This window comes from Delphinus delphis, chromosome 12 (assembly GCF_949987515.2).
Source record: "Delphinus delphis chromosome 12, mDelDel1.2, whole genome shotgun sequence".
Taxonomy (NCBI): domain Eukaryota; kingdom Metazoa; phylum Chordata; class Mammalia; order Artiodactyla; family Delphinidae; genus Delphinus; species Delphinus delphis.
The window spans coordinates 36632436-36650090 of NC_082694.2; the positions used below are offsets into that span (position 1 = coordinate 36632436).

General features: G+C 38.4%; 1 protein-coding gene and 1 long non-coding RNA gene across 2 annotated transcripts in view; both read right to left on the bottom strand.

The window, feature by feature from the left end:
• UGP2 (UDP-glucose pyrophosphorylase 2) overlaps positions 1–17655 on the bottom strand; it is a 54252-nt gene that overhangs the window by 17132 nt on the left and 19465 nt on the right. The gene's annotated exons all lie outside the window — the stretch shown is intronic.
• On the bottom strand, positions 9474–14911 carry LOC132434866 (uncharacterized). Its single transcript, XR_009521443.1, has 2 exons — positions 13766–14911; positions 9474–13532 (listed from the first exon to the last, which is right to left on the bottom strand). It is a non-coding gene; the product is annotated as an uncharacterized lncRNA (long non-coding RNA).

Here is a 17655-nt window from a genome sequence, read left to right on the forward strand (position 1 = left end):
TGTGAAAGGGCAGAGGTTGTGCCCTTCTTCCCCCTTCCTGCTGTTTGGAACGAAGACACGATGACTAGAGTTCATTCAGGTGGCCACCGGGGACCATAAGGAGATATGGTGAAAATAGCAGAGTGGCAAGACAGAGAAGCGCAGGCTCCTGATAACCACCAGGTTGCCATACTAGCTCTGGATTGTGTCTCTCTACATTTACTCTATTATTTTGAGTTTCACTACTAAATGTAGCTGAATTGAATCCCAAACAGAAGACGTGGTATACAAGGTCCATAATGATTTGGCCCTTTTTTCCTCTGCTCTCCTACTCTCCCTACACACTGTTCTCCACGGACATGCAGCGTTGGGCTCTCTAATGTGCCACATCTCTTGCTTGCAAGTCTCTGCACTTTCCCCCTCATGCAAACTCACTTCACCAAATGCCTTTTCTTCATCTTCCACATCTCAGTTCAGAGCAGTGATTCTCAGGCTTTATGAGCTATCAGTCACTTGTGAAAATCAGATGTTAATGGACTCTCAGGAAAGTGCAATGCCATCCCCCCAAAAAAACAAAACTTCACTACTGTGGAAATTTCACAGCATATAAAAATAATCTTTATAAGAGATGCTGTTTATTTCCCAGTGAAAGTTAACATGCAAATAAAGCAAAAAATAAACTAACTCTCCAAACTGAATTTCAATGAAAAGGCTTCTGTTTGGCTTGAATTAGAAGTTGACACTGTAGATGGACTTTGAGATGCCTGCCATCTTTAACTGCCATTCAATTTTGACTTTCTTTTTTGATGATCTTGAGTACTAAAAACCTCAACTCTCTCCAAGGCAAGCTCTCACAGCTTGCTCTGTCAGTTGAATGCAGGCTTATGCTACGAACACCAGAATTCTCCAAGACTTCGAGAACTCAATGGCTCGTACATTTTCTGTATCTTCAAAAGTCAGTAAGGTCATCTTCGGTGAAGTCTGCCTTACTCATGCAGGATTGCACCATCTTTGATGCAACGCTCACAGATGCAGAAGAGGATGAATGCCAGTGTATGTGGTGCTTACTCTCCTCTGCAGTAGCAGGTCCAGAAGTGCTGGCTGGCATCACAGATACTACTGTGTACACAGCACCAAGACTTTTCTTCCAGCACAAGTTTTGTTTGGCTTGGAAACTTTATCATTTTAAAAACATTTCCAGAAGAGGTTCATAAATAACAATTCCTCTTTGAGGGCACCAGCAGGCACATAATGGATGAAAAACAGTACTCTGGCTGCCCTGAGAAATGTCTGAAATTGCAAGGACATGCTAAAGGGAAATGATGTAGCTGCTGTTTCCTCCATGACCTGATTCAAATCATTTTAATAAACTACATCAATTCCAGCATGAATTTTATCATTTGACAAAAAGATTGCTCCAGAACTGAATGAGGCAGGATAGTAAAGTAGCTGAGAGCACAGGCTTTTAGCCAGGCTGCCTGGGTTTGGATCCTAGGTTCCACTGCTTATTATGGCAAATTATTTTTCTGTTCAAAGTCTTTTTCATCTACTTCATTGATCTGTTATGAGGATAAATGAGACAATATGTGTGAAGTGCTAAGCAAAATGTGTGGCCCACAGTAAGAACACAGGTGCTGGCTGTGCTGTCACTACATCACTGATCCAGACACACTCTCCACCCCACCCCACACTTGAACATTTCTGAAACCAGGATGCATCATACAACCAATGGGATCTGAAAATTAATGGGTTGCACTTTTTTTCTTTCTTAGTTTTACATAAAAGGTACAACTTATAATCAATGGCACAAATTTGATAAAATATGGCAAAAAAATTTGATAAAACTGAATTTCTCTCTCTGCTCCGGGTCACAAACCAGCTCAGTGATCTCCCAGGTATGGGTTCCACCCCGTCTCTCTCCAGTTATGTGTAGCTTGAGGATAGTTTAAGACAGAGGCCAAACAAACTATAGCCTGTGGGATAGTCAGACCTGCCACCTGTTTTCACAGGGTGTTGCTGGAACACAGCCGCTCTCGCTAATTTACATGTCGTCTATGGCTGCTTTTATGCTACCATGGCTGAGGTGAGCTATCGTGACAGAGACTACACAGCCTACAAAGCCTAAAATATTTGTCATCTGACCCTTTACAGAAAAGGTCTGCCAAACCCTGGTTTAAGACGGTCTTCTATGGTTTTGATAATATCTCTGCCTTTCCAAACTTTGCTCCTCCTAACCTGGCTCCATGCTGCCTGATGACTTCTCAGGATGGCCAGAGAGCAGGCGCTCCCTCAGGCCGTGTCAGCTTGCGGTTCCGCTGGCAACAATGCTGCCACAGAACAATCCCCCAGGCTTTTGTATCCCCGCTTATTCATCCAAGAAAGCAAAACCAAGGATGTGTAGTTGGTAGCAGAACTCAGCAATTTTCAAAACAACAGAAGGAAAACCTAAGATTAAAAAGTCTTTTATCTACTCATATGAGGTACCTAGAGTAGTCAAATTCATAGCGACAGAAAGCAGAATGGTGGTTGCCACGAGCTTGGGGAAGAGGCAAATGGGAGTTGTTGTTTAATGGGTATAGAGTTTTGGTTTTGCAAGATGAAAAAGTTCTGGAGATTGGTTGCACAACAATGGGAATATATTTAACCCTACTGAAGTGTACACTTAAAAATGGTCAAGATGGTAGATTTTATGTTATGTGTATTTTACCACAATTAAAAGAATTTTTTAAAAAGTTAGTCTTTTGTGTGGGTGTATATGTGCAGGTACACATATACACCCTGTCAAGGTGTCAGAGAACCACATAGCAAAATCGCTTTCTGTGACACTCATACGACCAGGAGGGAGTCTGACAAAGCCCCCACTTCCTGCTTCAGGTACTACCAGCTTCTATCAGTAATTATTACACTGTCTCCAAATTGTCTGTTCAGTGCTCCGTATCTCCAGGAAGGCAGTAACTGCCATATGGTACTCCCCCTACCGTATCTATCACCTTTAATTATGTGTCATGCTCATTAGCGGCACTCACATATTTGTTGAGTAAATAAGTGAATAAATGAATGGAACAAACAGCTATTAATAAATGAAATCCATTCTCTGGAACTTATTTCTTGTCTTATTAAATACTAAGTTTCAAACAAAAGTGGTGTCATCACTAATTAGAAACCTGATTACAAACATCATTATTTTAATTTTAAAAAAAGTACTGAATTAGCCAACACTATATACAATTCTGATAAAGAAAACCTAAATCTAAGACTTTGCGCTGCATAAAAAATCATTTTTACAGGCCATAATATTAGTGTAGTAATTATAAAATGATCCCTCTGTGATAGGAAACAAACAGAACGATCACATACTAAACATTATGAGCTAAGCCTGGAAAAGTACATTTCCTAAGAAAGTTCTTTCGTCTTCTTTCACTTAAGAAATTATAAGAACACAAGACAAACTATCAAATCAAGTACATATTTTAATTGTGCCAGCTATTGATATTAACTCCCACATCTTTGTTTCTTTTTAAATTAATTTTAATTATTCTAAATTACATGTCAACTAGACCTTACAGACAGGAAAACTGGGTAATTTTTCCAGTAGTGGAGGAAATCAACTGTCCTTTTCATACACTGAGTCCACACATGTCCAAAAGCAAAAATTTGTAAGACGGAGTAAGTAAACAGGTCCTTTCAAAGAAAAAAGTCAGAAATCTTGGCAACAACACTGCTTTCTAAACAATTACACTCATCAGCACCAACCCAATAACTCATGCACAATATCCTTCACTACAATCTGCTACCTCAGTTACTAAAGTCAACCTTAATAAAAATCTCAGAAAGAACCATTACCAGGAGCTAGAATCATAAAAATCACTTATTTTCATCTTAAGTCTCATATTGCCCTCTCAGGGGAGCCAAACTTGAATACTGTGCCTTTTTGTTACATAAAGGTAAGGATCATAGCAATTCAAAGTCCAACGACCAATTATTACAAATAAAAGGATGGCTCCATATTAAATTAATACAAACAACTAACATAATGCAAATAAGCCAAAGAAAAAATTCAACCTAATAATCAAATAAAAATTTAAAAATTTTTCATCTCAACTGGCAAATATTTTTTAAAACAATAATACTCAATGCTTTAATAAATGTAGCAAGACTGACAATAGACTGTAGGTCTCTACTCAGTGCTAATTCAGAGAGGTCTTTCCTTTCTCTGCCTACCCTCTCTAAAATATTACCTCTACTCCCTCATTCCCTATATCCTTACCTTTGTTTTTTTTCATGTCACTTATCACTACTTGAAATTACATTACATATCTTTTACTGTCCACACCTCCACTAGATTATAAACTAAAAACTAGATGAGGGTAGGGCTTTATCAGTATGGTTCTCTACTAATATACAGTTAGCACTCAAAATATAGCTGTTGCTCCAATAAATTAATGTGACTAGGACTGCAAACCGGTATACTTTCTGGAAAGGAATTTGAAATGTCTAATAAGAAACTTTAAAAACTTTATATCCTCCGAACACAACACCATTTCTGAATATTTATTCTTAGAAATAATTCTGAGATGCAAGGATTTATATATAAGTATATTCATTACAGGGTTTTTATAATAGGAAAAAAATAAGAGTCAACCTACATGCCCAACTACAGGAGACTTTCCAGAAGTAACACACACTGATACACTTGTCCAAACTCCCAACTCTCACACTTCTGTCAACTGTTTTTACTACTATATTTCCTTCAAGTGATGAGTTAGATTATCTTATCTCCTACCATCAAAAAATTAAGAAAAACCATTTGAATTCCCAACTTTTGCCACGCCCAATGATAGATGATCAAAGAATCTTATAATGGTCATCCATCAACCTTCCTACAGTTTCACCTGAGCTTTAACGATCCAATGCCAAGAACGCTCTGCAAAACTTCCCCTGCTCACTAAACCTGACACCCCACAACGAACACACAAATCCTTTAAATACCTAAATGTCCACACAAAATGAGAATGGGTGCCCAATTCTTTTAATAGCTAAGATAGTCCTCTGAAACAAGGCTTCACATCTATCTTGAGTTTAGTAGATAAAAAAATCTATAAACATGGTTGGAGTTGCTGGTTAAAGACAATCTACATACACCACCCTGGAGCTTTCACTACGTGGATCTTCAATAAAACTCGTAAAACAGTACAGCTAATCATTTTCATAACAGAGAACATTATGTTGCTTATCCTCACTGGTCTTACAGCTACTAAGGAGCACAGACTTCCTGTAATCCAGAAAGTTAAAGAATTTCCTAGAATTTATCTCTGCAATCAGAAAAAATCACTAGAGATAGATGAGCTTTATCTATTACAGCAAAAATTGCAAACTACCAACACATTTGATACAAGAGAATTACAGGGATGTAAAGTATGGCTCACCTACTTGGTGGAATATTTTACAAAAAATAAGATACATAGAAAGAATTAAAGTATTCATGACCATAAATGAAATAGATATCAAATTAAATATACTGATAACAAATAAATATATATTCATAACCAAAGACAAAGAATATTTAAATAAGAAAAGTTACAGAACTTAAAAAAGAAATAACATCTGTAACCTTAATACAATTCTGTTGTTTTCACTGTGTCCAGGATAGCACCTGACATCTAAGAGGTACTTAGTAAATATTTGTTGAACGTATAACAACAATAATAAACATTTACTGAGCCTTTATCAGAGTGCCTGGCACATAGTAAATGCTTTATATGCATTCTCAATAATACTCATTAAAATCTTACTTTTATTATGTCTACTTTTTATGAGTGAGGAGACTGGGATTAAAGCAGTTAAATAACCTGCCGAATGTTACGTGGCTAAGAAGTAATGAAGCTGGGATTTAAAACTCTGGAGTGTGTATTCTTGACCTCACTGCCATTACAGGTAAACTGGAAAAAAAAAAACCTGTTAAGTACACTGAAGGCAGAATGAATTCAGTATACATAGGGAGGTGGTTTTGTAATGGTGGAATATATTAATGATTGACACTGAGCATGAGGTAGTTTCTCACATACCTGTTGAACAAGTATATGATTAAGAATATTATAGCTCAATATCATGAGATCAGAGATTTTAAACTATAAAAAATTGCTCAATACACATCATTAGTGTATAGAAGCTAAACTGCAAGAAGTCAGCTAGCTCTGATAAAGGGTGTTGAAAAAAGAAAAACAAAACAGGAAAAATTAAAAGTAGCCATTTCTTCAGTGGGAACCAAGAACTATAAGAAATCGGAATTTCCGGGCTACCCTGGTGGCGCAGTGGTTGAGAGTCCGCCTGCCGATGCAGGGGACACGGGTTCGTGCCCCGGTCCGGGAAGATCCAACATGCCGCGGAGCAGCTGGGCCCGTGAGCCATGGCCGCTGAGCCTGCGTGTCTGGAGCCTGTGCTCCACAGCGGGAGAGGCCACAGCAGTGGGAGGCCCGCATACCGCAAAAACAAACAAACAAACAAACAAAACAAACAAATCGTAATTTCCTATGTAACTCAGAGTGAGAGAGCCACTCCTCCACTTACCTCCTAAAAACACATTCCAACTAGCCTGCTATATAAAGCCTGCTATATAACCTCTCATCTCCTATATTTTCCAGCATCTTCTTAGTTCAGCCAAATGGATCCCTCCAAATCGACAATGAACTGCAGACACGGTCCCTACTTACCTTGTGTAGACTCAGTTCTAATGTCACCTCTTCATCCCTAACTTGCTTAGGACTTTCCAACTCCCCAACTACTCTTTCCTGCTATACTTGCTACGTGTACCAGAAACCCACTTATCTAAAACGTTCTAGATAGGTAGACAGTAGATTTAAAAAACAAGTTCAAACACAGAACCATGAAAAAGTTTTAGATACATAAAATATTTCAACTTTTGTACAATCGTTCACAGAGATCTTTTCTTTTGGTATGGTATGGATCTGCTGACCAGAGTTCTGTCAACTTATGTAAACCACACCAATAAGATACCATCTGTGATTTTCCAGTTTCGTTTCTTCAAAGTGGACCAAGATCTTGTGCTGAAGATTCATACTTATCTTGCCCTCACCTAATTTAACAATACTTTTTTTCTTTTTGGCTACTCATCTTTATCCAACTTTCTCAAAGGATTCAACTCAATTTTCATGGAAATAAATTTTTTAAGCCCATTTCATTCATAAAATTTAATTTCATTATGTCATTACAAAACTGTAACTAGTATGAACAGGTTTGGGAACAAACACTATTAAGTTTTGGTGAACAAACCACTCCACTTAGTAAGAGAAGAACTTAGGATGATTAAGAGTAGACCCAAGCATTCAAAGAAAACGGAGAACACCAGTTAATCGCTCTAGGATGGAAGTGCGTTAGTGAACTGTCTCTGAAACTACCTTCATAGCTATTATCCCATTGTACTATAAATGTAACTTTGTGTAAACATCTCCCCACTAAACTAAAAATTCAAAATTGGTTTGCTATTGCATGCTTGTGTTGTTTATTCCTTTAGCCCTCTAGGCAGCTACACAGACCCTGAGGCGGCCAAAGCCCTCCTCCCAGCTTTAAACAGCCTCTTGTATTTACCCCATTCATTTTCTGTGTATGTTATTACATGGGAAAGGTTGGGAAGCATTGCACAAAGTTGTAAGGTGTTTAAGAGCAGTGATTGTCTTTATTTTTGCATTCCCAATAATTAAAATAGTGGATATTTGATAAATTTGTAGAGTAAAAGTAATGAGGAAAGGAGACCCTTGTCTTCAGCCAGGGAGAGAGATGTGACTGCTGAGGTAAACCTGGGCCAGCACAGCAGCAATGGGAAATGAGTCTTTTAAAATAATCTTATTTCTTTACACATTTATGTTTTCTCTCTTCTATCAGAATGAAGCTCCACTGAGTGTCAGGCCCTTGTCTATCTTGTTCACTTGTATTCTGATGCCTAGATAAATGCTTACCCCACAGTACCCATTTAATAAATATTTGTTAAATGTGTTGCTGTTAGAACTTCAAAGTCAAGTAAGAATATCTGAAGCTCTATGGGAAGGAGTGGAGCCTACTCAACAGTTCTACTCAAAGAAAGGTGGAGAAATGATGGAAAAGCCACGCTTTAAGGACTTTCAAGTTCCTTTCACACATGGATGGCAACTGGTGATTGCTCTATAACATACCAGAGTGGTTAAGAGCCTGGTCTCAGGCAGATCTGGGCCTAAATTCTGGTTCTGCCACTTACTTAATAGTTAAGTAAACCACTCAGTCTCAGAGCTTTCAATTGTGAAACAGAGAAAACAGCGAGCTCCTAGACTCATCTAAGGATCATGTAAGGAAATGCATGTGAAAGCTGAGAACATGCTTGGCACATCAGCGCAGAATAAATGTCTGCTGTTATTGCTCTTACTACTGTTGCTGATAAGCACATAAAGTAGGCCCCATTCTGTGCACTAGAGATGAAAATAGGGCTGTACTCCTTGAAGAGCTCCATTATTGTTACTAAAGGATATGAAAGAAACAGGTCTTTGGAGCCTGCCACCTGGTTCATACCAGGGCTCTTCCTTTTAGATGACTTACTAACTGAACTTCAGCTTCCTCTTTTTAAAATGAGCATAATAATAGCACCTATCTTCCAGGTCTGTTGTGAATATTAAATGAGATAACAAACACAAAGGATTCAGTACATCTGACATAAGCACCCCAACATTGAAAATAAGCATTAACTACAGAATACAGAGCTGCACATACACAGGTGTTTTTTTTTTTTTTTTTTTTTTTTTTTTTTGCGGTACGCAGGCCTCTCACCACTGCGGCCTCTCCCGTTGCGGAGCACAGGCTCCGGACGCGCAGGCTCAGTGGCCATGGCTCACGGGCCCAGCCGCTCCGCGGCATGTGGGATCCTCCCAGACCGGGGCACGAACCCGCGTCCCCTGCATCGGCAGGTGGACTCTCAACCAATGCGCCACCAAGGAAGCCCCATACCCAGGTTTTCATGAAATTTTTAAATGAAAAATCCTTAATGCTTTGCTTCATTAAAAAACAAAAAATTTTGGAATAGTGTTTGTTTCATGCTCTTTTGAAATAATAGAAAACTTTCCAATCTCCCAAGGGCTTTAGGACTATATACAATGAAAACACTTGTCTTTCACAAGCCTTTCTATAAAAAGAAATCTTTGTTTAATGGCTTACTTCCGCCTTTTTCCATATTTAGTCTAGTTATAGGTACCCCTCTGGCATTTCTATGTTTCTTCTCAGCTATCTTTTTTTTTTCTGAGCATGGAAGAAACATTCCATAAGCATTTTTAGCAATTATTTTGTGCTTCCTTTGACTCAGCAGGAAGTTTAAAAATGAATACGTGTAACAAAAATCAGTTTAGATAGCTTGATAATGTTTCTAGTTAAAAACACAGTGAATCTCTGCAACTTTTCTAAAAATCGAACTATTCTAAAATTAAAAGCTTATTTAAACACATATTGTAAATTGTTAACTTATTCAATTCTCATGTGTTTACCTACGTATAGCATTTTGTTTCTTACCCTTAATATTTTTGCCTCTCAAGGTCCCATACTTACTGCCCTCCCAATTAAAACTTGTAGCAACTTCCAGGACTTCCTTGGTGGTCCAGTGGTAAAGAATCTGCCTTCCAATGCAGTGTACGCGGGTTCGATCCCTGGTCAGGGAACTAAGATTCCACATGCCGTGGGGCAACTAAGCCCTTGAGCCGCAACTACTGAGCTTGTGCACCTCAAGGAGAGAGCCCGTGTGCCACAAACTACAGAGCCCAGAAGCCCTGGAGCCCACGCGCTCTGGAGCCTGCGCATCACAACTAGAGAGAGAAAACCGGCACGCCACAACGAGAGAGAAGCCCACGCACCGCAACGAAGAGCCGGCATGCCTCAACAAAGATCTGCAACTAAGACCAAATGCAGCCAAAAAATAATAAAATAAATAAATTAAGAAAAAAATTGTAGCAACTTCCAAATTGCTGAAGAGATTTAAAATCATAATAGTCTTATTACAACTGTATACTTTAAACCTGATAAACTAGAGAAGACAGTAAAAGAACTGACAGAAAACCTAAATGACAAAAACAAGAAACAGAGTGATTACAGATGGCAAACGATCCTACAAAGTAGGTGGTAACTGAAGAGACGTGCCAACTGCTCCCTAACCCTTACAATAATTGAGAATTTTTTTATACACACTCCAGGAAGTTCAAAGACTTTTCGATATTTTTTTTAACTGTTAAAGTCAAAAGTAATATATACAAATGGTAAAAAAAAAAAAATTCAAATACTACAAACAGGTACATGTTCATCACCCCTTTATAGAAGTGAGCTAAAATCATAAAATTAGTCAACCTTGTGAGACATTTGGCCCATATCCTTATCAGCTAGGGTGGTAGTTTTCAAAGAACATTCCACTTCAGTATGGATTAGAAAGGACAAAGGGTGATGACCAGAGTTGGAAAGGAATTCTAACAGAAGAGATAGGAAGTCCAAAAGCCAATCTGCTTATGTGACTAGGACTAGCTCTTCACTAAAATCACCGTAAATTTCCCCTATAAGTCAACCCTCCTGTTAGTCTAACTGTGGACAAAAGATGCTTCAAAATAACTGTGACAATCCTAAATTTCCTAAAAAATAACACTGAAGCCTCTAACATCAAATCCTATTTATGCTGCATACTAGCTTTAAACTCTAAGATACTAAATAGCAGTGTGATTAAAGTGATTAAAGCAGTGTACATTGTTAGTTTAATTATATAATTCACACTGTTGGAGCAGCCCTGGAGAAATGAAGGTGGGGCAGGGGGGAAAGGCCAGAGGCTATTAAAAAAAAGTTTTACGGAAGATTAAAGAGCAGGTGGAGGGAGCTTCCCTGGTGGCGCAGTGGTTGAGAGTCCGCCTGCCGATGCAGGAGACACGGGTTCATGCCACGGTCCGGGAAGATCCCACATGCCGCGGAGCGGCTGGGCCCGTGAGCCATGGCCGCTGAGCCTGCGCGTCCGGAGCCTGTGCTCCGCAACGGGAGAGGCCACAACAGTGAGAGACCCGCGTACCGAAAAAAAAAAAAAAAAAGGAGCAGGTGGAGGAAAACAAAGGCTAAAAGAAAGGCCAGATATAAAATTGAGGAGGAGATATGGGGATATATGTATACATATAGCTGATTCACTTTAATATACAGCAGAAACTAACACAACATTGTAAAGCAATTATATTCCAATAAAGATGTTTAAAAAAAAAAAACTGAGGGTAGAGGCTAGACTGACCTCTTCTTTGGAGAACTCTGAATGAAGGAAAAGGCAATACTTTAGAAAGATACGTATTTGCTTAGCTTGTGTGTTTAAGGAAAGAAGTAAAGTGGGAATCAAGCCCTACAGCTGCACAAGGAAACTGTTGGGGATAATGGAAAAGTTCTATATCTTGATTACGATGGTAGTTACACAGCTGTATGCGTTTCTGAACTCAGAAAACTTACACTAAAAAGAATAAATTTTACTGTATGTAAATTATAACTTAATCAACCTAACATTAAAAAAAAGCTATTAACAGCTAAAATGCTGATTAACCTTATAAAGTTTATCACAAGTGAAGAAACAAAAACAAGAATAAGCATCTTTTTTTTACCTTGAACTTATTTTTTTTAATTGTAGTTGATTTACAATGTTGTGTTGGTTTCAGGTGTACAGCAAAGTGATTCAATCACATGTACACACACACACACACACACACACACACATATACGCATGCACTTTTTCAGTTTCTTTTCCATTAAAGGTTATTATAAGGTACTGAATATAGTTCCCTGCGATATTACAGCAGGACTTTGTTTTTACCTATTTTACATATAGTACTGTGTATCTGTTAATCCCAAACTCCTAATTTATCCCTCTCTCCCATCTTTTCCCCTTTGGTAACCATGTTTGTTTTCTATGTCTGTGAATCTATTTCTGTTTTGTAAATAAGTGCCTTTGTATTTTTTTAGATCCCACATATAAGTGATATCATATGATATGTGCCTTTCTCTGTCTGACTTACTTCACTTAGTATGATAATCTCTAGGTCCATTCATGTTGCTGCAAATGGCATTATTTCATGCGTTTTTATGGCTGAGTAATATTCCTCTGTGTGTGTGCGTGTGTGTGTGTACACCGCATCTTCTTTATCCATTCCTCTGTCGATGGACACTTAGGCTGTTCCCATGTCTTGGCTATTATGAATAGTGCTGCTATGAACATTGGGGTGCATGTTGTCTTTTCAAATTATAGTTTTCTCTGGATATATGTCCAGGAATGGGACTGCTGGATCATATGGTAACTCTATTTTTAGTTTTTTAAGGAAACTCCATGCTGTTTTCCATAGCAGCTGCACCAAATTACATTCCCACCAACAGTGTAGGACGGTTCCCTTTCTTTACACCCTCTCCAGCATTAATTATTTGTAGATTTTTTGATGATGGTCATTCTGACCAGAGTGAGATTATATCTCAATGTAGTTTTGATTTACATTTCTCTAATAATTAGCAATGTTGAGCATCTTTTCATGTGCCTGTTGGTTATCTGTATGTCTTCCTTGGAGAAACGTCTCTTTAGGTCTTCTGCTCATTTTTTGACTGGGTCGTTTTTTTTTTTTATATATAGAGCCATATGAGCTGTTTGTATATTTTGGAGATTAATCCCTTGTCGGTCACACTGTTTGCAACTATTTTCTCCCATTCTGTAGGTTGTCTTTTTGTTTTGTTGATGGTTTCCTTTGCTGTGCAAAAGCTCTTAAGTTTAACTAGGTCCCATTTGTTCATTTTTGCTTTTAAGAATAGCATCTTTTAACTATTTGGGTTGATGTTTTACAATGTTGAAGAATCTAAGCAAACTGTTTGAGGTATATAATGAAGCATGGTTTTTAAATTCTGTTCCCATCTTCCACCGTTAGTGTCTCTCTTAAATGGAAACTGTAGTTTCTGACATTTTTCCCGTGTAACCCACTGGCTGAGGTTTTCAGCCAGCAACAGGAGATGCAATGTCAGGCAAAGAGACTCAGCACCTGGCTCTCTCAGGGCCTTTCTTCTGGCTCTAGACATAGAGAAGCAGACACATCTACCATATGCTCTACAACCAGAGAACAAGCTAAATGCTATAAACCTCTTTATTTCTAGACTCCTATTATGTTCAAAGCTTTTTTTCTCTTTGATTTTCCTCCCATCCTCAGAGAAGTCTTGCCTCAAGGTTACCCCAAGAGTCTACCTTAATGCCAAGAAGTCTTTCCAGAGCCCCCATGCCAGTTAGATGCTTCCATAGCACCCTATGGATTGCTTCTCACACTATTCCATAGGTAGCTGTTTCTGGATCCATTTCCTCTAAAACTCAAGGCCAAAATGCTGAAGAAGGGCCAAGACTTATTATTTTGTAGTCCCAGAATGCAGCTAGTTCCTGACAGAGAGGAAGCACCCAATAAAAGTTTCTTGAATGATATTCTAAAAAAGTACTTCTGTCCACTCTGAGAAAATGTACATTTATACAGTTTTACCTATAAGTTCAAAAAATGTACCTAGGGGGGTTTCCCTGGTGGCGCAGTGGTTGGGAGTCCGCCTGCCGATGCAGGGGACGCGGGTTCGTGCCCCGGTCCGGGAGGATCCCACATGCCGCGGAGCGGCTGGGCCTGTGGGCCATGGCCGCTGAGCCTGCGCGTCTGGAGCCTGTGCTCCGCAACGGGAGAGGCCACAGAAGTGAGAGGCCTGCGTACCGCAAAAAAAAAAAAAAAAAAAAAAAAAAAAAATGTACCTAGGGCCTACAATCCCTGCAGAGACTTCCTGGTTCAGATGCCTAGTGTAAACTTATTCCAGTTTCATCTTGGCTATACAATGGGATGAGCAGAGGGTCAGTTGTCCACATCTGATCTAGAATAAGGAAAAGGAATTAGTAAAATGTCCCCAAGGAATTACAGGGCATAAAGGATTATAGGTAGGTATGGGCCACCCACTCTTTTTTTTTTTTTTTTTTAATTCTTCCAGTGCCAATCTTGCAGGTTCAGGGTTGTCCTGTAGTAAATAAAAATAATGGAAATTCCCTCACAGTTGTACCACAGATGAAGATGTGGGATAGGAGAACTTCACAGATGTATTGTTCTTATCTGATTATAAGACACAAAATGCCTACATAAAATATACACTTGGAGAGTATAATAATAAATTGATCTATATTAGGCCTTGCAACACATGGGCCAAGGTCCAAAAAGGTTCTCTATATGGTGGGGGTTGAGGAGGGGGGAATGGTAATGTTCAGAGGAGTGGTACTACTACCTATATCCATGCTATAATTTTCCCAAGGAACTCGATTCTGTGGGATTGGACCATCCCCAACTCTAGACACAGGGGGTGTGGTTAGAGACCCTGGTCTAACACTATTACCTAGAGTCTCTCAGAGTCAACCATGGGATTGATGTTAAAGTGGCCATATATTTACTATTTCTAAAGTGAAATAATAAATAAGTAACCAGAACAGAAGTAAGACTCATAGGCCTGTGGTCAGCCCCCTTAGTCACATCCCCTTCCTGAAATAAGTTTCCTGTATATAAAGGCATGTGAAGGAAGGTAGTCCTGGAGAAAATTAAAGACTGTTCAATTCATCATGGAATCAAAAGGCAGGGAATGAGTTTTAGCAATATTTGCCAAATTAGTATTAGTATTTTTGATTAGATTAGTAATTCTACATATTACCATTTTAAAATTTTACTTCAAGGAAAAGATGAGGCTCTCTGGTATCCACCCATGTCCCCAGGACCATTTCCTTAAATGCTACTACCTATTTCCTTTTTGTGGAATACTTTTACATTCAGGATCTAATGTTATCTTTTTTTTTTAATTAAAAAAAAATTTTTTTATACAGTAGGTTCTTATTAGTTATCCATTTTATACATATTAGTGTATATATGTCAATCCCAATCTCCCAATTCATCCCACCACCACCATCACCCCCCACCCTGCTTTCCCCCCTTGGTGTCCACATGTTTGTTCTCTACATCTGTGTCTCTATTTCTGCCTTGCAAACCAGTTCATCTGTACCATTTTTCTAGATTCCACATATATGTGTTAATATACGATATTTGTTTTTCTCTTTCTGACTTACTTCACTCTGTATGACAGTCTCTAGGTCCATCCATACCTCTACAAATGACCCAATTTCATTCCTTTTATGGCTGAGTAATATTCCATTGTATATATGTACCACATCTTCTTTACAGGATCTAATGTTATCTCTACACACACGCAAAACAAGTCTCTAATGGCTTTGCCATTAGCTGCTGACTACAGTTGGGAAATCTTCATCATGCTCAAAGCAAACCATCCTGTGTCATATCACAGCAGATCCTTGGCCAAATTGCCTCCAGTAAGTCTTTCAAAAAAGATGTGCAAACATTAGCTGCACAATATATTATAATTCACCTTCCAAAAGACAAATTAAAAAAATCTGTATTTTTACTCTGTACACGTATACTGTAACTTTCTCAGAATGCTTTATTATTATATTTAAACACGCTTTAATGTTTTTGTACTGATAAGACTAAGAGTAAGAAAAGTTCTCAGTTATTTTGTGGAACAAAACAAAAAAATCTGTTGAAGCTAAATACCACATTGATACGATATTTTTCATGCCAATTCTCTATCTCAATCAAACAAACAAAAAGAGTTGACCCTATATAACTCCTCCCCATTCACAAATACACCCTCACCCTTTTGAGGACTATAAAACAAGAATGACAATCATAAATCAACCAGGGACTTTGTGTTCCTATCTAAATGAAAAATTTAGAGAATATTTTTCATATAATTTTCATATAAATGATAATGTACTTTATTGTCATCAGAGGTCATGGCCAGCCAGGTGATAACAGGTTTTAAGTTAGGGCTCAAAAGAGCCCGTCAGTCCCAATACCTTCTTGAGTAGGCTCTGTATCTTCCCATATCTTTTATCTATTTCCCATCCCTCTCCATCCTCAACACTTAAGCTCAAACATTAAGCTTGGCGAGGAACAAGACACTCTTACGGCCTCTCTAGAAAGCAATTAAATGGTCCAATGAAGCTGTACATGCTGACTGGTCCCTCCTTGCTAGTCAAAAACATTAACCTTATTTTTTTAAAAACTTTCCTTAAGTAGCTAAATATCAAGATAACTAAATGAATGTAATGATCAAGATTAACACTCACAAAATGGGGGCAAAGCATTATCCATGGCATAACTCCATAAATTGCGTTCTTCTTCTAAGCATAATTCAATAAAATATGGGCTCAATAGGCTTTTCAAAAACAAAACACGTATGTCAGAGAACAGACTGGTGGTTGCCAAAGGGGAGGAGGAAGTGAAATGTGTGACGGGGATCCAGAAGCACAAACTTTCAGTTATAAAATAAATAAGTCATGGGGATGTAAAGTAAAACATGGAGAGTACAGTCAATAACATTGTATTAACTCTGTATGGTGACAGATGGTAACTAGACTTACAGTGGTGATCATTTAGCAATGCATACAAATGTTAAATTAAATCACTATGTTGTACATCTGAAAGTAATAAAATGTTGTATGTTAGTTATACCTCAATAAAAAATATATATAAAAAAATATATATATATATGTGCTCACTGACAGAGCTAAAATGAAGTATTCAACACAGTAGGCAAGAATGAGTAAGTAAAACTTGACAACATAAAATTTCAATGTCTCTCTATAAGTATATCCTCCAATCTAGTATTTACAAAAAAATAGTTTTACCTAAAATGTAATCATCTGAATTGAAAAAGGCATTTGAGGTCAGTTTTCTGGGAACCAAAGAAGTAAACTACTGAAGATCTTCTAAAAATAAATACACTAAAATGGGGTCAACAAACTTTTTCCATAAAGGTCCAGAAAGGAAGTATTTCGGGTTTTGTAAGCCGTATAGTCTTCATCACAACTATTCAACTCTGCCATTGTAGTATCACAGCATTGTAACAGCTATAGACAATATGTAAATGAGTAAGTGTGGTTGTGTTCTGAAAACTTTATTTACAAAACAAGGTGGCCAACTCCTACACAAAAATATAGATCCTCTGTCATAACAATGTTTATATGCAAGGATGACATGAGAAATGTCACTCTAAATGGCTATTCTCTGACAATAATTTCTTTTTAGTTAAGAGGGTACAGTATCACCTGCATTTAAAAAATAAAAACCTATGTTCAGGCTTCCCTGGTGGCACAGTGGTTAAGAATCTGCCTGCCAACACAGGGGACACGGGTTCAAGCCTTCATCTGGGAAGATGGCACATGCTGCAGAGCAACTAAGCCCATGTGCCACAACTAATGAGCCTGTGCTCTAGAGCCCTCGAGCCACAACTACTGAGCCGCGTGCCACAACTACTGAAGCCCGCGCGCCTAGAGCCCGTGCTCCGCAACAAGAAAAGCCACCGCAATGACAAGCCCGCGCACTGCAACGAACAGTAGCCCCCGGTTGCTACAACTAGAGAAATCCCGCACGCAGCAACGAAGACCCAACACAGCCAAAAACAAATAAATTTTTTAAAATGCTTAAAAAAAAAAAAAAGAACCTATGTTCACTAAATAATGTGTTTTGAAAGGAAAACTAACCTCTATATAACCTCTATGACCAGAGAGTAAAAAGCCTGGGAGTGGGGAGG